Here is a 24,009-nt window from a genome sequence, read left to right as displayed (position 1 = left end):
TATGCTGCACGAGATGGCGGTTTAGCTCCTTCTTCCGTTTTTATCTCGTGATCTGCGCCTCTTCTGGGTGGCAGCTTGTTTGGAAGCTCATCGGGAAAGACGTCCCCGAACTCCTTCAGCAGGTCCTTGAAATCCTTCTGATCCTCCCTACCCGGACTATCCACCGTCTGTGGCTCGTCCGGATCTGCTGTCACATACGCTAGGATTCCTTCTGCGCCACCTCTCATTGCATGCCTAGCCTGCTTCCCTGAGATGAGGAACGTCTCGATCGGTGGGTTTGGATTTGTCCGTGCCATCACTTTCACTCGGTTGACAGATGATGGATCCACCCTCCAGCTTGATTTCATTGGTACGAAAAGTGATCTGTGGGTTCGTCCGGGTCAGCCATGGCTTGCCGAGGATCACGTCATACCGCGTCATAGGGAATACTAGGAACTGTTGGTCCTTGCTAAAGTCTCCGACTACGGTCTTCAAGCTGTCCGTTTTCGTAATAGGCTGTGAGCGGACCGATCCATCAGCAAGTGTGACGTTCAGGACGTCGCTACCGGTTGTTGTGGAGATGTTGTGCTTCTTGACAAGGTCAGTTGAAATGAAGTCGTGGGTTGACCCAGAATCCAGTAGGAATGTAACGCGACGTCCATTTATCTTGCCCTGGACGCGCATTAGGTCGTGTTCGTTGTCGGCGGAAATGCTCCCTGTGCTGGCGGTTACTTCATTAGGCCGGCTAACAGTATCAGGTGCCGAATGCTTGACAGGCGAGGCTTGAATTTCGGTCTCCTCGAGGCGTGGTTCCTCATTTGCTAAGGGGCTGAATTTGTTCTGAACTTTGATTCGTGGCCTATTCCTCGGTGCTCTCGTGTTCGCCAGTAGTCGCACTCCCTTCCTTACTGGCGTCCATCGTTTAAAGAAGGCTTGCTTGTGGCGTTCCTCCCTCCTTCTGGACAGAATCTGGCAATATGGCCGGGTTTCCTGCAGGTGAAACACAGCCTTGAACGACCCTCTGGCTCCCTGGTTTCTCTCCCACCGGATGGTGTTGGTTGGCTTGACCAGGGTCCAGGCTGGCGCCTCTGATGCCCTGGTGCGCGCACTGCCTTGGCGTAGCTTGCTTGGGCTAGCCGCATCGACTGGTCTGCTGCGACCGCAGCTCGTATGGCTTGGGCCAAATGTTGCGGATGCTCCCTAAGTACCTCACCGCTTAGGCCCTAAGCCAGCCCACGCGTGAACAAGATAGCTCTGGAGTGGTCATCAAGCTCGGGAACTTGAAAGCTAAGCCGCAAAAATTTGTTGATGTATTCGTCAAGAGTCTCATCTTGGTGAAGAGCGAATAAGTGGATGCGCGCCTGTTCCCTGTCATAAACCGGGCCGTACACTTCTCCCAGCTTGCTCTTCAGGTCTGGCCAGTCGGAAAACAGCGTGTTTGCCTCCTGAGAGGCGATAAACCAAAGACGAGCGTTGCCCTCCAGAAAACTCGCCGCGTAGCTCAAGCGCTCCTCCGCGTTGTCCAGCTGCAGGGACTTCATGGCGAGTTCGATGGCGAAGGCCCACTCCTTGAACTCTCTTGTATCTCCACGAAACACAGGCGGAGGCTTAACATGGCGCATGCTTGGCCTCTCTCCGCTGGGAGCTTGAGCACGTCTTGGCGTTTGATCTGATCCATCGCATTGACCGAGTGCGATAAGGTGATTCAGACGCTTCTGAATTCGAATATACCGTAGGCGACTAATGCGGCCACTGCGCATAGCCCGAACATGACGAAAAGAAAAACCATCCTCTTGCTACCAGTGTAACAGTCCAACTAACTTCAGTAGTCATTCTTGGAATAAGCAATGATCCTTGCCATAATGCATTCTTATATACATGAACAAGCAATGATGGACATAACACCTATCAGCAGCAGCGTGATAATAGCAGGTGATAAGTGTATCCTATTCCTAGTGTTAGTAGTAACAATGAATCTGTTACACACTGCATTCCTACATGATCACCAATTTGGGTTCCGCCCAAATCGCTCCGTCCAGCAACTGCTCTCTTTGGCAATTAATGACTGGTGTCTTGCTCGGGACCAGAGCCTGACCTCTGCTGTCGCGTTTGTTGACCTTAGTAAAGCGTTCGATCGTGTGCAGCATCAGCAGCTACTCTTGGCTTTGCACGAGATTGGTATCAGCGGATCAGCACTCTCATGGTTTAAATCCTACCTTTCTGGCAGAGCCCAGCGGGTCATCAGGTGCGGTGAGGTCTCTCCATTTCTACCTATCACTCGTGGGGTCCCGCAAGGCAGTGTCTTGGGCCCAACTCTGTTTAACATCTATGTTCGCCGCCTTCCTGCAACTGCTGACACATCCGGGACGAAATTGCTCGCTTTCGCGGACGACAAAACGGTGTACGCATCCTGTCCGACGGCAAAGGAGGCTGCAGATTTAGTTTCCCACACGTTATCAGCACTCGCTACTGATCTTCAGCAACTCGGCCTGACTATCAAGGAGAATAAGACTGTTGTAATGTTCATCGCTCCCAAGCGCTCGCCGGTCTGTCCCACGCCCACTATCTGTATCGATGGGAAAGTGCTGACAGAAGTGTCCAGTGCTCGCTGTCTGGGGGTTGTAATTGACAACAAGCTCTCGTTCACACCTCATTGTGATAAGCTTGTTGCCAAGGTGTCACGCAAAATTGGTGCTCTACGGCGTTCTTTTCGTCAACTGTCCCCGTGCGCTTGTCGCCTTTATGTGCTATGCGTAATCCAATCTGATCTAGAATTTGCATTTCAATCGTTCTTACCCTGCTTATCTGCAAAAGACCGTGGGCGCCTATTTGCTGTTCACCGTCGTGCAATCCGAGCTGCCTGTGGTGCCCATTACTGTGCTGACGTGGACCCCCTTTACCACTCTCTTAAGCTATGTCCTCTGGACCACCGTTTCTTACAGTTGTTCATTAAATTTATCTTTCAGTGTAAAGAAGCTCACCAGGTTGCCAGTTTAGATTCTCTATTTTGTAGGCACAGTACACCTGCTTACACCACTTGCGGCTCTTCTGCAAATAATCTTTCGTTATGCCGATATAAGACTCCATGCGGGTATCGCTCATTGTCTAGTAGGATTGCTTTACTTTTGAATGCTCTGCCCTTCGAAATGAAGTCTTGCAATACGTCTTCTGCATTTAACGCCCATCTTGACTGCCTTCTTAATGACGGGCCACAATATACCCGGTTAAAACAGCTCCTTTTTGAAAATGTTTTCGATGAGTGATGTGTCGCTTTGTTTTGCTCTAATTGGTGCTTTTCTGAAATGTCATGCAGTCGTATTTATTCAGCTTTTATTTCTTGTGTACTTGCATACTGGTATTAGTTTAGTCCCACAATCTGCGATAAAATGATCCGCTGTAGCACCTACTCCACTTTTATGTTTATGTATCTATGTCATTCGGATCTTCCCAAGTTGTACAATGTACTGTTGAGATACCGAATTCAAATAAATCAATACCATACCATACCATACCAATATCATTGGGCCTAGTTCCCGTTTATTGTCCGAATTAAAACAAACCAACCAACCGTGTCCTGCTGAACGGGCAAGAAACAAGGAAATCCAAGCATCAGGCATCGATTTGAGAGAGCCCGGAAAAGTCCTTTATTTAGATAATAAAATGGCTACTAAGCCCGCTGCTGACGTGGACATTGATGTTGGGCGAGTGGACAGGGAAAGTCAATGCTGTGCTTGATATCATCGCACCGTACGTAACCAGGAAACACAGGAAGTCCCGTCGGAAAAATTGCCCGTTCATGACCTCGCCCCTCCTTGCCTTGATTAGAAAGCGAGAATCGGTCTTCAAGAAACTAAATGCTACTAACTTTCGAGACGAGAGCCTATCTGTACAATTCAAGCGGCTGCGCAACCAGTGCAATAATTTGTATCGACACCTATAGAATCTATACTTTTCAGACCAGTGCCAGCGGTATGAACGGGAGCCTCGGCAGTTCTGGAAAGCCTTGAATATGATCACAAAGCGTTCCTCTCCGAAGCAAACGGTTACCATCCCACTTGAGCGATTGAACGACTATTTTCACTCGATTGTCACAGATAAGGAAGCGAATTACAAGCTCCAAATGGGACCTGCTAAATCCGACGACCTTACTACGTTTTCAGCCGTTACAGTAGCAGAGGTGAAGCTTCGGATCGGTGACCTCCAAAGTAATAAAGCCCCTGGACCGGACGGCATTCTTCAGTGTCTACTTAAGGGGGCAGCCTACCCATAAATTTCATATGGCATTCAATTGACCGTAACTTTGGTGTTTCTCAATGGATTTGAGTGCAATTTTGACCACACACTCCTGCCAATATGCTGGCCCTCAGGACATGATTTACAAGTTCTTGCGCCTCACTGACAGGCTTTCCAGGCCGGAAAAAATCAAATTTCCGGCATAGTGCCACGGTGTGCGAGACACCCAGGAGCCAAACAAATGCATTTACAATTTTTTCACATTTTCGTGCTCATTCTGTTCGTGCGCGGGACTCAAACCTAGAACAAGTCCAGAAGCAGCCATGGGTGATGGGGTAGGGCCCCTCAACGAGGCCCTGGAATCTGTCACAACGGAACGAGTGGGCGTTCTCTCACACACTCCCACAGACCCAAGTCAAAATTTGAATTTGTTTAGGTTTAGGGTGTGCTACGACGTCGCACCTTTGATACAACATCCAGTGCTGGGACCTCCACAGCAAGCCATTTCCACAGCGCTGCACACCAAATCCAGGATACCCTCAGAAATCGGCAAAGACTACAACTCACGTTTCACTACTGCCTAGTACTGAATCCTACCTGACTTCTTGACACGACTCAAATTTGCCAAAGTCACTAAATCAACGTCAACTACAATAATCAAGCCACATATCTGCAACGTCACGAGGGTGCTGGCAAAAGTCCTGTGCAGCCCAATACGTGGCTCAAAAACCTGATTTTTTGGACTTGGAGCAAAATTCTGCACACTTTCACGTGTTTCCATGATACGACAAGTTGCGCACGGTCTGCTCACATTCAAATACAGTGCTGCCAACAAATGACAGCGTGCAACAAAAAAATCTTTCCTTGCAAGAGCACATTTTCGGCCATAACTCTTGAACGGCCGGTCAGATCGGGACATAATTTTCAGAGAATTTGCAGCTATTCATGCTCTTTCAACTGACGTAGCACTCAATATGAATTTACAAATTCGATTTTTCAGCGAATTTTTGGGTAGTCTGCCACCTTAAAATATCAAAAGACGTAATTGCTCTATCACTCGCTATCGTATTCAACACTTCCCTCTCGTCTGGTCAATTTCCATCCTTGTTCAAAATTGCAAACATCACACCGATTCTGAAGTCAACTCAAGGCCCCCGCGGCTGCCCTTCTAACCACCGCCCAGTGTCTTTAACATCTATCCTAGCCAAGCTCCTGGAGGGGCTTGTCTTTTCTCGTATACATGTGTTTTTTAATGATCGTTGCCCATTCCATGTGGACCAGTTTGGCTTTCGGAAGCACCGTTCTACCGGACAGCTTCTCACCAAGGTTACGAACGACTGGCTTGTCTCGCGCGACGCTGGACTGCATACGGCGGTTGTCGGTATTGATTTGAAAAAGGCGTTCGATATGGTGAAGCATCAGCAGCTTCTTCTTGCTCTCGCAGCTGTCGGTACTTCGGGAGCGGCCCTGGCCTGGTTCCGATCATACCTTTGTGCCAGACAACAGCGGGTGGCTACCCACACTGGAACATCTCTGTTGGTGGCAATCACTAGCGGCGTGACACAGGGCACCATTCTGAGGCCAGTTCTATTTAACATCTATGTACGGAAGCTCCCATTGACAGCAGAGGCCTTTTCTTGCAAGCTCCCGATGTTCCCTGACGACATGACGTTGTATGCCAGCACACGTACACAAGCTGAGGCCGTCGCTACCGTTACTGATTCGTAATCTGCAATTTCTGTGGATCTAGACGAGCTTGGGCTGCGCATTAATACAACCAAGACTGTAACTTTGATGATTTCTAAGTCTTCTCAACCCCTCTCAACTCCAATCGTTTTTAACCAACAGCCTCTGACTCAAGTGTCTAGCACGAGAATCCTGGGAGTCATTGTAGACAGTGATGTTTCTTGGTCTGGTCACATAGACTTTATCGTTAGGAAGACTTGCACAAAACTTCGCGCTCTTCGACGGTGTATTTGGCAACTAAGTTTGAAGGCAAGACGGCAGTTTATCGTCTCATGGCCAGCAATCGAGGACCTATGAGAGTTGTAATTTTTGTACTCCTCCGAGGTGTGATTTTTGGCGTGCTGGGCCAAGCACAAGGAAGCCATCTGCAAAAAAACTGCAGAAAATGGTTGTTGTTTGATCCTTTGCTGTAATCTTTGTTTCTAGTCGAAGCTAGTTGCTGTTTGGAGCAGAAACGCTGAAATTGACTATTTTCTGCAAGTACTCAGGCATGCAGTCTCACTCGTATTTTAGCTCTTTTTCTGGAATGGATGCTGCTCTGTGCCCCTTGGTGAACATTTCCTGCGCTCGTGGAGCAGCTGAAAAGGACCACTGGTATGTCTGGTTCCTGGTTTGAAAGTAGAGAGTCGACTTTTGTGCCTTGAAAAAGGAGTATAGAGCGATAAAGGTACGTCTGTGGCTTATTTTCGAGTGCTCCTCGTACATTTTTGATCGTGATAGAAATTCTCAGACCAAAGTCAGACCAAAGCGCGATGATGGCAGTACAGTTTTCTTGTGGATTTTTTAGTTGTTTCATCTCGTATCTATGTCATTATCATGATGGTGAAGTGGAGAGGGTGATTTTCTTCCTCTAGGCTTCGTTCGGCCGACTTTGCTTCGTCCTCGTTGAAAAGTGATCCTGAAAAAAGGTCGATTCGCAAAATTATGTTTATTTTCAATGTACGTGACGACATGCGATTGCTGGCTATGTGTTATCCTGCCTGACTTACTATACTGCTGCTCTTGCTTTGCAATTAAGCTATCCGCCAAGGACCGACAGCGACTCTCGTCCGTTTATCGTCGTTCGGTACGCGCTGCTTGTGGCTCGAAACTACAAGATGACGTCATGCCGCTGTTAGCTAGATTGTCGATTGATCCGTTTGAACATTACCTTATTCGTAGCATTGCTAAATTTACCCATGTTAATCATGTCGTTTTCCATCTCTCAAATCTGACGGACCTTTTCCCTAAAGTTTCAACCGGCCCTAGGACAACAAGAAGCTCTTTTAATGCTGCTATTGCAATATCTAAATTCCGGAAGACTGAAGGTGTCAATTCCTTTTCAAATCGTGCTGCACTATTCTTTAATTCTTTGCCTGTGGAGTGGCGAACCCAGCACCACACTACATTTGCTAAGCACCTTCAGACCATGCTTAAAGACGCAGCGCCTTTTCAGAAGTATTTTGATCTTCTTTTCAGCAAACGCCCTCATTGATCTGCACCCCCTGTATTGTATAACTGTGTTAACTGCGTTCCTAGTTTAAATTCGTTTTAAAAACATCTCTTAAATTCTTGCCTTATCCCATTATGACCATGCTTAAAGACACAGCGTCTTTTCAGAAGTATTTTGATCTTCTTTTCAGCAAACGGCCTCATTAATCTGCATCGCTTGTATTGTATACCTGTGTTTACTGCTTAGGCTGTACTCACACTACTTGAAAAACCGCATACAAGTGACTTACGTGTGAATGTTGCCACGGTGACGGTTGCGAAAATGAAAAAAAGCCCTTGAAAGCCGCTTGAAAGGTTTCAGCGTAAACGGAACCCTCTTCTACGAGATTTTTGCTTTCAAGCCGTTTGGAAAGCTGTGTAAGGTCAGGAGGCCGGAGTACTATTGTACGTTGAAAGGCTCCAGAATATGTTTCATGCTTTGTTTCCTCGTTCGTGGTCGTACTGCTCCTGTACATATACTTGTAGTTTCCTTTTTTTGCCTGTCATTTCTGAATTCTGTGGTGTTTTTTCCGAGTATTTTCCGTCTTCTTTCTTCCAGTAGCTTCCCGTTGTTTTGATTGCCGTTTCTGTCGCATTTCCTTTGTACCATTGCTTTTGTACCGACATCATGCCTCGCGTAGTGTTTTCTGACGAGTTGGAGAAGAAGCTCATCGAGCTATGGAGAGAAACCTCTTCATCCGTCGACGTCGACGATGTGGTACTTCTTCGCGAGGCATGGCGAATGAACTCCACGATCCAAGCAAGATATAACTGTTTCTATTTTTCTCATGAACTGAAAATTTCAAATATGTAATGTTGATCGAGCGCAAAAATTGAAGGAACGCAGCTTCGGGATTTGCAAAACTACCACATGACAATCATGTTTCTCCATGGTAATTTGCTGACAAAAATGTTTCACTACGTCACTGGAGTGCAAGGTGCTTGGAAAGGCTTTTTCAAGTACTTTTGTCTAGTTTTGAACGGGACATTCGCGTCAAACTTTCAAGTAGTGTGAGTACAGCCTTACTGCTTACTGCTGCTTTATTGTTCCAAGTATAAGTTTAGTTTAGTTTAAACATCTCTTATTAATATTTTTCTCACCCCACACCCCTCTACTCTGTTATCGGCCCTCTTAAGATTTGTGCTCATCACTGTTGAGGCTTCCGATGGAAAATAAAAGAATACTACTACTACTACTACTACTACTACTACTACTACTACTACTACTACTACTACTACTACTACTACTAATATAAAATGCAAACCCTCGCCTCCCATCCCTCCCTGTGCTCATTCGTCAACTTCGAAATACTACCAGCGCCCGGGTCATACATTCGAAGATGGTGGGCCCCAATGGTCGAACAAGCACCTCTCCGGCATCCATTGGTAACTTATTGAACCGCCACTTTGTCAGTGCTGGCTTACAGGTTGACCCGATGCTCCTATTCCCACTATTTCCTCCCTACCTCCACCAGCAACTACATTGCACTCCCTGATCATCACCTCATCGACTGTTCACAAGTATCTTGCAAGACTGCCTCTGAACAAATCCCCTGGAGCTGATAGGATCACCAATGAGATCCTAAGGAAACTGAGCTACTCTATTACTCGCCCACTCTCCATTCTTTTTAACCTTTCCCTCTCCTCCGGCACATTCCCGTCACGATGGAAGTCAGCCACTGTCATTCCAGTGTACAAAAATAAAGGCGACAAGAACAACCCGTCTAATTAACGACCAATCTCCCTCCTGTCCTGCGTCTCCAAACTGCTAGAGAGAATAGCGTACGACCGCTTGTACGACGATATCTCGCCTCTTCTTCACCTCGCACAATCCGGCTGCCGCCGTAAGGACAACACATTCTTGCAATTGTCCCGCATAATCCAAGACATCTGCTCCCTAAAAGACCAGCGGCAGGTCTCCTGCATCTGTTTCTTCGACTTCTCCAAGGCCTTCGACACCGTGTTGCACAAGGGCCTGATCGCCAAACTTCGTGCCCATAGTGTCTCCGGCTCCCTACTCGCCTGGATAACTAGCTACCTCTTGGACCGAAATCAATGCGTCACAGTAAATGGAACCTTATCTGACCCCGAGTCTGTGACATCGGGAGTGCCCCAAGGCTCCATTTTAGGTCCCCTGCTCTTCCTCACATAAGTTAATGACCTCCCCTATTCAATTCCCAATATTTCTTTGTTTGCAGATGATACCACTGTCCTTGCTTCCTCCCCATCTCACGCCACACTGTACCCCAAAGTACAGACCTGTATCAACGACATTGTTCACTGGATGAGCACTTGATGCTTGGTGGGCGGCCAAACCTCATCGCTGTATACCAAAATTATCAGCAGGAGTTCCCCAAGGGAGCATACTCGGCCCTACACTCTTCCTGATTTACGTGAACGACGCCTCAGAGACCCTGTCACCCGGAGCCCACCTGGAGGCGTTCACCGACAATACTACCTTGTATAGCCTGATATCCCTCGACACATCCCCAGCCGACGCAGAATTGAGCCTCCAGACTTCTGTTGATCTCTTACATCAGTGGGGCCTTAGATGGCGCATCTCCATCGAACCGTCGAAGTCCCAAGCCATGACCGCCACTCTCCGCAGAATCCCCATCAATTTGCCTCGCATTGTCTTCGGCGGCACTCCTGTCCTTGAGGAGAAGGCTCTCTCTTTACTTGGAGTGACCTTTGACTCGAAGCTGTCATTCAGCACTCATCTCCGGAAGGTTGCCACTCGAGCCAAACAACGCCTGGGCTTCCTGCGCCGTGCAGCGCACATTCTCTCTCCAGCCGGCCGCACCACAGTATACAAGGCATTTGTTCGACCAGTTATGGAGTATGCCCCCCCTCATCTGGATAGGTGCTCCGCCCAGCTACCTGCAACCCCTGGATCATATCCAACGCCGTGCTCTGCGAATCATCGGTCCAGGTGCACTATTACCTAGTCTGGCCATCCGTCGTACTGTTGCCTCGCTTGCCTGCCTATACAAGCTGCGTTACCTGCCTGGCCCTCCGCAGCTACTCACATACTGGCCAACCCTCCCGTTTTTCCCGGGAAAATCCCGGAAAATCAACACTCCTCCCGAGGTCCCGGGGATTTCAAGCAAACTCCCGGAAAAACCAAAGTTTTGTCTGATACAGGATTTTCCTGAAAACTCCATGGTTTCTCCCCGAATGTCCCGGTTTTTTGAACTTTTTTCAAAGGTATGTACGGTGCTCATTCGCACTTCGAACTGTGCACAGCACATTGAAGACCTGACCATGCAAGATCTGCACTGACAAAGTGACAGGCGGGCGCCGACTGATCAAACTGCACTACAGCCTAGTACAGGGTCGATCTGTGCTGTACGCACAGCTGCAGAGTCGAACGTTTTTTTGGCGGGAAAAGCTCTTTTTCACTTGTTTTTGTGCCATCCAGGGATTTTGAGAGAAATCCAGGGATTCTGCATGTCTTGTCAAGGGATTGAGATTGTGGTGGTTGGTCAGTATGTACTCACTGTTTTGCCACCGCGCCATTTCCCCTCATCCAGCACCAGAACTCGCAGCGAGCATGGTAGCGTCATTGGCCATGACCACCAGCTCCAACACCAGCTGCTTGCATCTGTCCCGCTGGCATTAAAGCGCTCGTTCCCACACTGCAGTATTAGTGACTGGAACTCCCTCCCCGCCGCTCTTCTGTCCCAGCCTCCCCACAGCAAGGGAATACAAGCATTCAAAACTAATGTTTATCGCCATCTGCGAAGCACAAACTGGCTCTGGGCAGTCGACTCGCTATGATGATGCTCTCGTCGTTCTCCTCTATCCCTATCTATGCACCACAACTGGCTCAGACAACCGACTCGCCATTATCAGCCATGATGATGCTCCTCTCAGTAACAGCCCTTGTAATTTGTTAATAGTCTCACAGTTTCTCCCGCACACTCGCTGGTGTTAACCCTTAAGGCCTTCCTTTCTTTTCATTTTGCTGACTCGTACAGCTCTATCCTTTGTTTTTGGTGCGTGTTTTTGCCGGGATGCCGAGACCTCAGGTCGGCAGAGCCATCAATGCCCCACCATCACTGCTACGTCTCGCTGCAGCCCTTGCTCAATAGTTGTCACGTTCGTCCTAGTCTCAGTATCATTGTCTTTCTGTATTATTTTCGAGCTGGGAATGTGAACATAGTAAAAAAAACAAAAAACAAACAAAACAAAAAACTTGGTACCTTAAGCCAAATTTGACCAAAACTGAGCTCCTCCTTTTTCCCCCTCCCACAGATCCAGTGCCCATCTTCCACTTCCCGATGATCCCGGTCACCCTATCTCTGTAATAAATAAATAAATAAATATCACGGCCAGCTGTATGTGGCCAGCTGTGTTTGATGGTACGGTACGGTACGGGACAGATACGGGATAGCGCCAGGCGTGACACAAACACACAAACACACAAACACCAAATTAAAGCTGTGTGGAGTCTGGCTAGCGCTAGACGTTACTGAAGTAACGTCTTCTGCATAGCTACGGGAATAAAAAGTTTTTTTCTTTTAATTTTTCAATGTTCTTCATTTTCATCGTACGATAGCATTGATTGTCCGCAAGTAAAAAAATTATACTTAAAAAAAATCGTACGGGGATATAGTAACGTACGGGAATATGCTGACATACGGGGATACAGTAACGTACGGGATATGCTATACGCTAAACACTATACGCTATACGCTGTGAAGTCACCAGCGTTCCAACGCTACAATAGCAGTACATGAGCATGCACGCAAACAAAACAAAACGCATGACAATGATGTAACCGTTCCATGGTGCATGCACAAACTGGATATGAAACCCAAACCGTCCAACTGGGGAAAAAGGAGAGCGCAAAACAAAACAAAATATACCAAAGGACCACAACAAAATTCAGCCATGAAACGTCTTTCTTTCCAATAAAATAATATGCAACAAGCGCTTAACACAAAGCATGGACAGAAGACTGCGCTCTTGAACATTATCCTTTCATGTTGTCATATGTTGCACGTTGATACTATTAGTGTATTGTAGTTACGAATTGTGTACAGAACTGTCACATGCTGCAAGGGCAGTATTGTCAAGACATGCTAGGTCGCTTGCAATACTGGTGCGTTGCGTATTACTGCTATGTATTTCACGAGTGTAATATTTATTTGTTAGTCTGTTAGAATTACATCACGAGTGCATATCTGTTACGTCTACGTCGAGACACATTAATTTTTATGATACAGTAATTGCTATGCGTGTTCGTACCACGACATGTTCACGAGCGGAATATCTTGTGAATTGTTCTAATGTATTATATAAGTAGAATTGTTGACACACTAATTGGTTGCAATGTACATGTACTTACTAGTACTTGATCCGTTGCATTATCGCCATCCGCGGCAACTCCGCTACGATCTACTTGGCGAAATTTACTCTCGATCTCGCTGACAGGGTGTGCTGTCACCCTGTCGCTGGGTGCAAGCACCCCTTGACAGACACTGTTTTAACCTCCGTAATCAACAATTCTTTATTCTTTCACTCCAGCACATTGCAAGTAATTATTAGTTTCTGCTTGTTCTGCATTTCCAAAAAAATCATTGCTTTTCTTTTCGTTGCATGCACTCGTCCGTGCTGCACGCGGACTTTGGCAGTCACCATATTTAGTATCTCTATGGCTACGATGATCATGCATTTTCGGTACGCTGCATTTTCTTTCTATGCCACGTCGTTGTGTGCATGCATGCAGCGCAAGCCAAATGCACGCACGCTGCACGTTTTGCCCAGGACAGCGATTTGGCGATCGTTGTTCGGTGTGTTCTTTGGTGTTCTTGTTGGAAACAAGTGGTAATGTCGATTAAAGGAGTTTCTGGGTTTTTGTGGTTTGCCTGACGATGGTTAGTTGCGGGACCAAGTCGCACCGCAACAAAGCATCTACAACCGTTCCATTCAGTCCAGTGCAGCAGATATTAATACTCACAGATATTAGAGGTTTGTTCATCACGTTTCCAGCAGTACTCTATATACACACAGGTATAATTACTTTTCTCTGCGTTCAGTGGTGCAGTTGAGAATACTTACAGATGAAGGAGGTTTGGTAGACCAGAGAACATACCGTCACTTAAATTCTGGATCTGATTATCGGACAAACTTCTACAAACGACAAAGCACAAAGACAATGTTGCTCTTGCAATGTTCCGGGGTAGTGCACAAAACACCGAGTCTAGGATATTGTAATTCTAATCTAAAAGGCCGAATCATGACCTTGTTTTCAGACATAAAGTAGACTCCTAACCACAACATGATTCGTTTGCAACTTGGTTAGGTTGCACATATGCAGTTCACAAACACCACTGAGTCTGTAAACATAGTGTCCGGCATTTTTCCTCTATTGTCAAGCAAGAGGTAAGTTGCAAAGCTAAGAAAACACAATTAATTTTCTAACAATGCATTGTTTGACACTGCAGACACCATACACCATAGTATGGTGTATGCGTTACGGCTTTCGGATCTTGCAATTCCCTCAGTCACCCCACCATTCGCTATGCCTCGACGGACTAGGACTAGCAGCCCTGCTAGGGAGGCCCAAATATGTTCAAAAATTTCGCATTTTATGCTTTTCGCATATTGGCCTCTTGCTTCAAAATATGCTTCGAAATCACACAAAAGCAGAAAAATATGCTCGAAATATGTTCGAAACATGAACTGATATCAGTGATAATTATGCGAATTCTTTGCTCCTTGTAGCAAAATATGCTACATTTGGTACAATATGCTACATTTGCTACTTTATGCGACCTTGAGTCGCGGACACTCTCTTCTCAGGTCAAATTTTCGCCCCGTGTTTGGATGAGCATTTTTCCTTCCGGGCTAAGTTTGGAAGTGTTCCCTGACCGAGCGTGCCGTGGTAAGTTTCCTTCTCCATTTCCGCAATCTGCCCTGTAATTATGCGAATTCTATGCTCCTTGTAGCAAAACATGCTACATTTGGTACAATATGCTACATTTGGTACAATATGCTGCATTTGGTACAATATGCTAGATGTGCTACTTTATGCGACCTTGTGTCAAAATGACCAAAATATGCGAAAATATGCGAAAGCATATTCGGGCCCTTCCTAGTAGCAGGACTGCTGTTCCGGAGGTAGCGGCCTCTGCCTCCTCTCAACCTCCGAGCCTGGGTGACTCTCGCACAACAGATCCGGTAGCGCGAAACCACTTTCCAAGCGGTCCGCCAGCGTCGTGCGTCTCCCAGAGAGCTGTTGCTCCACAGGTTGCAATGCCTCAACCCCCGGCGCAACAATCGGTGATCTCGGCCGAAAGCCTTCGAGCCACGATCGCTGAAGTGCTGACTGAAACACTGCGAGCGATTCTGGATTCCCAGCGCCGCGCCATGGCCCCACCACCGGCTGCATCCGCGAACCAGCACCACTACAACCAAAATTACATCGGAACCGGTCGCAGCTGCCTGGCGGCCACGATCGGCGGACCAGCAGCTCCCAACCAACACCATCCCGCAGAGGACACGGGACAGAATCCTTTCCGGTGAGTTCCTAGATTTGTCTGAGTTGTTGGTGGACCCGGTTGGATTAGCCCCAAACCCCTCTAGCACAGGTGTGCAGATGCACCTTATGGATGGCACACCCGCGCGCCTAACGCAGGAGTTCTCGTCCAAAGCCTCCACACGGCGCGACGTGTGCGATCTTGCGACGTGGCTGGAGGCTCGGATGGTGGTGCTCCACACCATCCGGCAAGCAGCTCCGGAAAGAGCCTCCGAACTGGTTTGGTACCAGGCCATCATCACGGAAGCCAACCGGAAATTTGTCCCGGATGGCTTGCTCGAGTATGATCGGCAATTTCGCCGCGCGGCGGCTAGCAACCCTGCCCGTCGCTGGGATGTGATCGACCAAAATATATGGCAGCTGAGCACTACTGGCAAGGCTCGAACTCCGTGCTTTGCATGCTCAGTTGTTCACCCCCCCCCCCATCCGCTGGGAGGCAGTGTCCCTTTCGAGCCACACCATTTGTCGGCGCACATTCCTCACCCTCAGTTAGCCATTGGCGGACTATGCTCGGCCAATCGTCAAATAATGCTTTTGATTATTCCACAATTATGCCAACAAATACGCTGAATTATGCTGAATTATGCTCGGTTCCACTATGTATTCACGCTGTACATAGAGGATTGAGAAACCACGCATACACACACGGCCATGCCCTAAGCATAATTTTTGTCTAAACCGAAAGATTATTGTTGTGAACCCTCTGGTTCTCTAAAGTGTCAGGAACGAAGGACCCCACACGGCACGAGGACAACTATTTATTCTCAACAGTATATTTCACTTCCATCGACTAACAACAATGAACAATGAATGAATGAATTTAGCAACTGAATAACTTACACTAAAACCACCAGGTAGTCATAGCGTGAAAATGACAGCGTATATGAGAAAAGCATACACATACAACATACAACTACAGCGCACACAGCAAACCGCACATAGCGTATGTAGTAGGCCCCGGCGGATAATGCTAGTTATTTTCGGCAATTATGCTACTAGCACTGCTAGTAAAAGTGGCACATTATGCTAGTTTTAATGCTCGTTATGCTCGTTATGCTCAATTTAATGCCACTTTATATGGGTCAAAAAGTGTCACGGATGGACTTCACGCAACTCCACTAACAGCAACACCATTAACAGCTGCACAGTCTGGGACCAAGGCAAGAACCTTTTGGCTTGGAACTTGCAGCTGTGTTGACAAAACTGTGATGAGCTCTCGAGCTAGTTCGGTACCAGCTAGGCTCTTGGACAGTACAGATAAACGTACGAGGCGTTGGTGTATGTTGAAATCGCCATCAACGTAGCGGAGGACAACAGCAAGTGCCTCACCAAGGCGTCAAGTACCCTCGAAAATAACGGTGAGATGAGCTGCAGATGCAATCTCCTTCTTGATGGTAGACTGCTCATTCTGCAACAGGAATGGCACCAACTGTGCCATGTGAGTGCTGTACGTCATGCGACAGTAGTTGCTTTCAAGCAACGGACGAAGGTGGTCTATCTTACTCAGAGGCACACCTGCTTTGAGGAAAGACTCTACAACACTGGCTCTTCGAATGAGGACATCATTGGCTACAGCACCAGACAGCCCTGTTCCTGCCAGCTCTTTTTTATGGTCTGTAGTGTACTTCTCCCACGAAGCTGTTAGCGCTCGCTGGTATAGCTGGGCTCGTTACTTTCGCTCTTTGGCCGTCTTGTGCTTTTGGCTCGAAATGTGTGATTTCACAATGCTGTTCTTCGGTTGAACTGTCTGGCTGCAGCCACTGCAGTAAATCGTCCCACTGGACACGGTCAAATATTCCCCTGGAAATTGCTGCACGCGATGGTGGACGCTGACACGAGGTGTCAATGTGGAACTTCCACCGGCAATTCGCCCACGCTTAGCGACGGACTTCTTCCCACTTCTCTGGAAGATCGTTTTCGGGAAATCGCTGCTCTGGCTGGTTCGGGAAGACGTTCACACGCTGTCCTGACTTCGTCCTCTTCGGACTCTGATTCTGATGCGTCTTCATCGTCAAACTCGGAATCAAAGTGATCATCGCTACTGCTTACTAGATCAACAATGTCTCTGGCTGCTTGCTCGGACATATGTGTTCTTCATCAGCTCACACAGAATAATAAACAAAAGTTACTTAGTTGGTGGAAACGAAACGCTCGCATTCTCACTGCCTTCTCATGTACGCCCATCACAAGTTTTTTTTCCCAACGCTTGTGCCCAGACTCCCAGTCCCAGCCATAGTCATAGATCTACTACAAGTACAACTAATTATTTTACTTACAAGTACAGTACTCAGTACTAGTAGTAGAGGGCCACAAGATTTCAACTTCAACTGAACCAGTGTTGTCGGGTGCAAACACAGTTCTATTTTGCGTGTATATTTCTGTGCAATCGACTGGTCCCGTACGGATCCGATCGACCGTCCTCACCACTGCAGTCTGCACTGCAGTACTGCCACATTATCATCATCATGCATGATCAAGGCTGCGCTCCCGCCTCGCGAAAATCCCATGTTTTGCAACAATATGCTAGTTTTCGCAAGAATATGCTAGTTTTCTGCAAAACCTGCTGATTATGCTAGTGCAATGCTAGTTTCCAGAAAGTGCTAAATAATAATAATAATAAACACAGCTCGCATCTTCCCTGAACCTGTTAGACAGGAGCAGAGTCGACGCATCTGTCAACAGTGTCAAGCCAAGTTAGTCTATCTCCTGCAGCTTGGAGAGCGCTCTCCACGGAGAGATCCGCTGCCTTCAGGTCGTGCCGAATCGTATCTATCCACCGCAATGGCGGACGGCCACGGGTTTTTTTTATGTCGTTTGTGTTGATTGATAGCTCCAGTGCTTTGAACGAGGCGGATTCCGGACCCTCTCGCACCACATGGCCAAACCACAGCAGCCTGCGTCGCCGACATGTGGCACTAACTGGAGATTGTTTTGTTTCTGTGTATAAGTTGTTATTGGTGATGCGTTGCGGGTAGACAATCTGCAGCAGTACGCGTAGCTTCCTCCGTTGCCATTTGTCCAGTTTGTCGTTCAGCAATTTGGACAGAGTCCACAATCCGCAATTGTATAGAAGGATCGGCATTATGAGGCAGTTAAACATACACAGTCGGGATTGAAAGGAATGCCGTCTCCAAGAAATCGAACCAAACGCCCTGTTTGCTTTTGAGATTCTCATGTCCACGTCTTCTGCAGAGCCCAATAGAGAACCCAGGAGTTTGATTGATCTCCATTCGTTGCTGTTTCTTGTAACATCAACATATTCAGTTTTCTGTGTATTGAGCTTGAGGTTGTCTTCGTTAAATATAGGTTCACACTCAGCAACAAGAGCCTTCGCCTCATCGTCATTTCGGTTATGCAGAGTAGTATCGTCAGCGTACTGCGTTGTTGGAGCAGGCATTGGTGAGCGAATTGTGCATCTTTCCCTGATCTTGCGCATTGTGCCTTCTGCATATGTTATGAACATAATAGGGGACATCGGGTCTCCCTGGACCACTCCGATGTTAGTTGGGAAAGGGGGACTCAGGGAGCCACTCAGCTTGATCCTGGCTGTCGTGTTGGAAAGTAGAGACTTGATGGTTGTTGTGCTGATATCTGCCTCCTCTAACCTGTCAAGTGCTGTGGTGCGAATTATAGTGTCAAAAGCACCAGAGAAATCTAGAAGGGTGACGGAATATGTCCAGTTGCCAAGCAAGGCCCGCTCACACAGCGACCTTGTGTAAAATACACCATCAGCGGTTGAGCGACCTGGACGAAATCCAGCCTGGGTTTCAGAGACATAAACGGTGATGTCATCCGTGCTACGTTTAGTAATAACTGACGTCAGCACCTTTCTCACTACAGAGAGTAACATGATGGGGCGATAACTTTTCGGTTTTCCGAGTGGCTTGCCTGGTTTGTATACAGGTACTACCAATCCACTGCGCATATCGTCAGGGCAATAACCAACACTCTGTATTGCATTGAAGAAAGAGGCTAGCCAAGGACTAAGGAGGTCCTTAGCAGCTCGTAGCATTTCCGCACTGACTCCATCGGGTCCCACGGCGCCTCCTTTTTTTTGTTTACTGATTGCTGAAGTGACTTCTTGGGTGGTAAACGGCAATTCCTCATCATTGATATCTTGCGAGCCACGGAAATCACAGGGTAGGTCAGGGCGATGAAATATTGACTGGAAGTATTTACTAAATGTATCGAGATTCCATTGAATGCTTGTCATGATATTGCCATCATCGTCTGCCAGCCGAACAGGAGGAGTGTTGGTGTTCGACTTCATTTGGCGCAGATTCCGGATTGCATTGTAATAGGAGCGTGGGTCAGGTCGTAAAGCATCAGTAGCTTCTGCCTGCCTTTGCCAGAAGTCGTCTCCATCCTGCCTCAGTATTTTTCTGATTTTGTGCTGAACACTGTTGCGCTCTTCTTTTAGAACTTTTCTTCTGGCAGGATCTGGCTCAGCATGGATGCGTATGTGGAGATCTTTTTGGTCTTGGGATAATTGTTTTATAGTTGGATTTGTGCTCCGAGTTGGCTTAGCACGCCGAGGTTGAATACCAAAAGACGTACATGCGGCACCATGTACAGTCGACACAAAACTGTTCCATAGAGTATCAATTTCTCCCTGCGATGACGGTGGTGGTGACTCTACGACGGGTAGTGACTCAGACAGAATACGTTGATATTGTTTCTGCGTGTCGGCAGAAGGCGGGTTATATGTTACAAAGCATCGGTGGTTGGTTTTTGGAGCATTGTTCGACTTCTTGAAAGAAAGTCGAACATCCGCGATTACTGGATGATGATCCGATCGGGTTATGAAGCCTCCGTATGACCGCGCGTTAGTGACAATTGACACGTCCGATTTCCGTACCATGATAAAATCTATCATGTTCCTGACTTGATTCCCATCGTTATGACACAAGCCATCAGCAAACCACGTTGCACGATGCTGCATGCGGTGCTTGAACATTGTGTTAGCTAGTAGCAGGAGGTGTATCTCACAAAATTCAATTAGACGGCTTCCATTGTCATTACTCATTCTGTGTTTTGAGTACATTCCTACTGGGTTCGATGAGCCAGCTGGCGAACTGCCTACCTTGGCATTCATGTCACCCAGTACCCACAAGACGTCACGACGATTAACATTTCCAACAGCTTTGCTCAGCAAAGAATAAAAATCATCAGCCTCAACAGGGTTAGCTGTGGAACGTTGTAGGGTAGGAGCGTAGCAGCAGATGATTGATACCCCTCTACTGTTACGACTTCCAGTTAGCAGTATCCGCAGCGAAACTACTCGGTTCGAATAGAATTGGTACGAATCGATATTTCTTACAATATTTTTATTGACGAGAATTCCTACTCCAGCTCTGGACGAAGTGCCTCCAGAACGATACAATGTGTGGCCATTGTCCAACACATCGATACCGTTGCCTTCCATCCATGTCTGAATCAGGCCGAGGACGTCCAGGCGGTAGGTATCAAAGTCCTGAATAATCTGTTGTTTTTTGATTTTAGTCCGCAGCGAACGAACGTTGAACGTGCCAACACGGCACGACGGCGCTCCAGCTCTTTCATGTCTCCGGTGAAAAACAAGCCCAGGCTTCAGGCTATCACTACTCATTTGTCAAAAAAACTTGGCTTAGACATAGTCCGAGGAACAGAAATACCCTCCAGAAGGAGAGCTGACGGGAGTTCAACCCGCCATCCAAACAAAGTGCTAAATATGCCAGATATAATGCTAGCATTATCCGCCGGGGCCTAGTATGTAGCGTATACTACGTTGTAATCATCAGCGGTACGGCGGAGTCTGGATACATCTGCATTGAAACGAACACAATGTCACAATCAAGTAGGCCTTTCACTCTCGAGAACTTGTGGTTTCACAACATTCTCCCCACCAAAGGGCTTCTCACCGCCGTACTACAATTCACGGGTCAAAAGCGACCGGGGCTCTGACTACACGCCCAGAACGAGTCATCCGCTGCTGTGGGGGTGGCCAAGGTGGAATATTACCAGTGCTCACCATTTCTGCAAACTGAGCAATGGTCTGCGGACTCGCGCACTTCAAATCAAGCTCTAACGTTGGCTTCACGAGAGCACATACCGGAATGACTGCGGAGCTACCCAGGATCGTGATGGCGAACTTGTCCATCCGCTGTTGGGTTGATTCCGCACCGGACGGCTTCACCTCAACATTAACACCAACGTGCTCTGCATCGATTGTGGACACCAATGCTGCAGTCACAGATGAGGCCTTGGCACCCGAGTCCAGCAACACGCGAAGCCTGCCGCTGTGGGATGTCACAAACGACACAATCACTGTGTCATTGCCTGGTGGGGCGGACGCTGGACCAGATGACACACATCCGATTTCCGTGTTCCACACAGTCTCGCCGTTGATCTCTTCCGTGCTAACCAGTATCACCCTTCTCAATTCCTTAGCTTCTACTCCTTGCGCCTCTACGTCTTGCGCCTCTACGTCTTGCGCCTCTACGTCTTGCGCCTCTACGTCTTGCGCCTCTACGTCTTGCGCCTCTACGTCTTGCGCCTCTACGTCTTGCGCCTCTACGTCTTGCGCCTCTACGTCTTGCGCCTCTACGTCTTGCGCCTCTACGTCTTGCGCCTCTACGCCTTGCGCCTCTACGCCTTGCGCCTCTACGTCTTGCGCCTCTACGTCTTGCGCCTCTACGTCTTGCGCCTCTACTTCTTCCGCCTCTATGTCTTGCGCCTCTACGTCTTGCGCATCTACGTCTTGCGCCTCTACGTTATGCGCCTCTACGTCGTTCGCCTCTAACTCTTGCGTCTCAACGTCGTTCGCCATAGAATCCAGCTGCTTCTGAGCGTCTCCGACCGATGTCGCCATGCACTGCACCGACCCAGTGGGCCTTGGAACTGATCCTCCCACTGGCTTCGAATACTCCTCTGACCGCTGCTTGTCTGTAAGCAAAGTCTTCCACGCCTTGTCCGGCGTCCTTTCGGGCGAGGCAAGCAAATCTCGCTTTGCTCCCTCATATTTACTGCTGGCGATGCGCTCGTTAATCTTCTTGAGCTTTTCGTGAAACTCTGTGCGGAGCGCACCCTCTTGTCGTCTAGCACTGCGCTCTTCAAACTCCTCGCTCTGTCGGAGCCTCTTCTCCACGTATTCTCTCAACCTATCGCCTTCAAATCCATACCGAATTCCGGTAGCGATAAAGCTGGCTTCAATAATCCATAGTTCCTGTGCCATGCTCGCTTCGTATCCTGGCGTGGTCGGCTATTGTTGTGAACCCTCTATTATTATTATTATTATTAGAAGCTTCTCCGCGTTGGCATCAATGCAATGTAGATATACACAGCATGTATAGCTTTCGCATAAGCCGAAGCGACAACAGCCAACAGGATATTGATGGCGATATAAAACATATGCGATATAAAACGCGTGACGAAAATAGAATACAATTAAAACAAGCAAACGAGCAGCTCAACTGAGTTGAATTTGAACTTGCTGATCATTATCAGGGTTCATCTGTGAGCAGCAACATATCTCTCCAGGATACGGCCGCTGAGGTACCCTCTGGTTCTCTAAAGTGTCAGGAACGAACGACCCCACACGGCACGAGGACAACTATATATTCTCAACAGTATATTTCACTTCCATCGACTAACAACAATGAACAATGAATGAAAAAAAAATGAAAAAAAAGTGATCGTATGGGAGTCGGACACTCTGATTGGGTGAAGGAGCAACAGGATGCGTTACGCGTTGCTAAGGATGCTATTGTGGCGGCTCAGGCGCGGCAGGCCTTGTATTCGGACAACACTCGTGCCCCCAGTACTATAAAGGTTGGTGACCGTGTTCTGGTCTATAGGGATTTCCTCATTACTCCCGAGGCGCGGAATCAGCCGTCCCTAAGCTGCGTTCCAAATGGTATGGTCCATTCCCTGTAACTGAGAAGGTTGGTGCCAATGCCTTCCGGTTGCTACTTCCTGCCAATATGCGTTGTCATCCGGTGTTTAATGTGTCAGCTCTGAGGCGGTATGAGGAGAACTCTATACCACGACGGCAACAGCCGCCTCCGCCGCCAATAACGGATCTGGACGGCAACACGCGTTGTATTGTAGACGCGGTCGTCGATGAACGGAAACGGAGGGGCCGCATGGAGTATCTAGTTCAATGGCGTGGCTACAGTGAGAACACCTGGGAGCCTATCGAACATTTTTGGACGAGTCTAACAAGGAAATTATTCCGCTGCAGAGCTACTTGAAAACAATGCGTCGTCAATAGCCGCCTTTCCTGCGTTGAGTATTACTTCCTACCATATCTTGAATTGCCTCTTGTGTTAGCAATTATTTTCGAACCAATAATATTGATTTACTGGTATTTATAATGCTTACTTACTCGTGTTTAGCCCGGCTCACCTTTGCTGACGAGGGGGGTGGTGTAACAGATTCACACACTCACACTGTGCATCCTACTACACTTTCCCACTTACGTTGTGTTACATCACACCTGTGTTGCATGTTCACCTTGGATTACACTTCTGTCCCATATAACCTCATTGATGGTATAATAAAGTCGTTCTACTCTTGATCCTGAATCGCTCTGGTTGGACGGTTACACTCTGGCGCTAGAGCGACGAGCTATCTTAATGTCTGTGGTGCCTCCTTTGCACCATGGCTGGTAGCTCGGCCTATTTAGCTCATAGCTGTACTGATGAGACCTTTATGGCCGAAACAGCTTGCTGTCTACAGCATTGGGTATCACGCTCCTCGGCTTTCGCCTTGTTGAGCACTCTCAGTAGCTAGGCTGCTCTAGTGCTGCTGCATCGCGCAATGCCCGCAACTTTTGTAGTTTGAGCTATCTGGCGCTAGAGCGACGAGCTATCTTAATATCTGTGGTGCCTCCTTCGCACCATGGCTGGTAGCTCGGCCTATTTAGCTCGTAGCTGTACTGATGAGGCCTTTATGGCCGAAACAGCTTGCTGTCTACAGCATTGGGTAACAAAAATATTATTGAAAACCCAGAATCGATTTTCTCGTTCCTATCATCAGTGGGAAAACGGAACTAA

At 47.8% G+C, this 24,009-nt stretch overlaps 1 protein-coding gene across 1 annotated transcript in view; it reads right to left on the bottom strand.

Moving 5' to 3' along the window:
- Positions 1 to 24,009, bottom strand: part of LOC135830101 (uncharacterized) — a gene marked incomplete in the record, with an annotated part of 94,132 nt that overhangs the window by 21,771 nt on the left and 48,352 nt on the right.

The sequence above is a fragment of the Sycon ciliatum genome, chromosome 13 (genome assembly GCF_964019385.1).
Source record: "Sycon ciliatum chromosome 13, ocSycCili1.1, whole genome shotgun sequence".
NCBI lineage: Eukaryota > Metazoa > Porifera > Calcarea > Leucosolenida > Sycettidae > Sycon > Sycon ciliatum.
The sequence above is the reverse complement of the archived record's forward strand: the minus strand, read 5'-3'. Positions and strand labels throughout refer to the sequence as shown.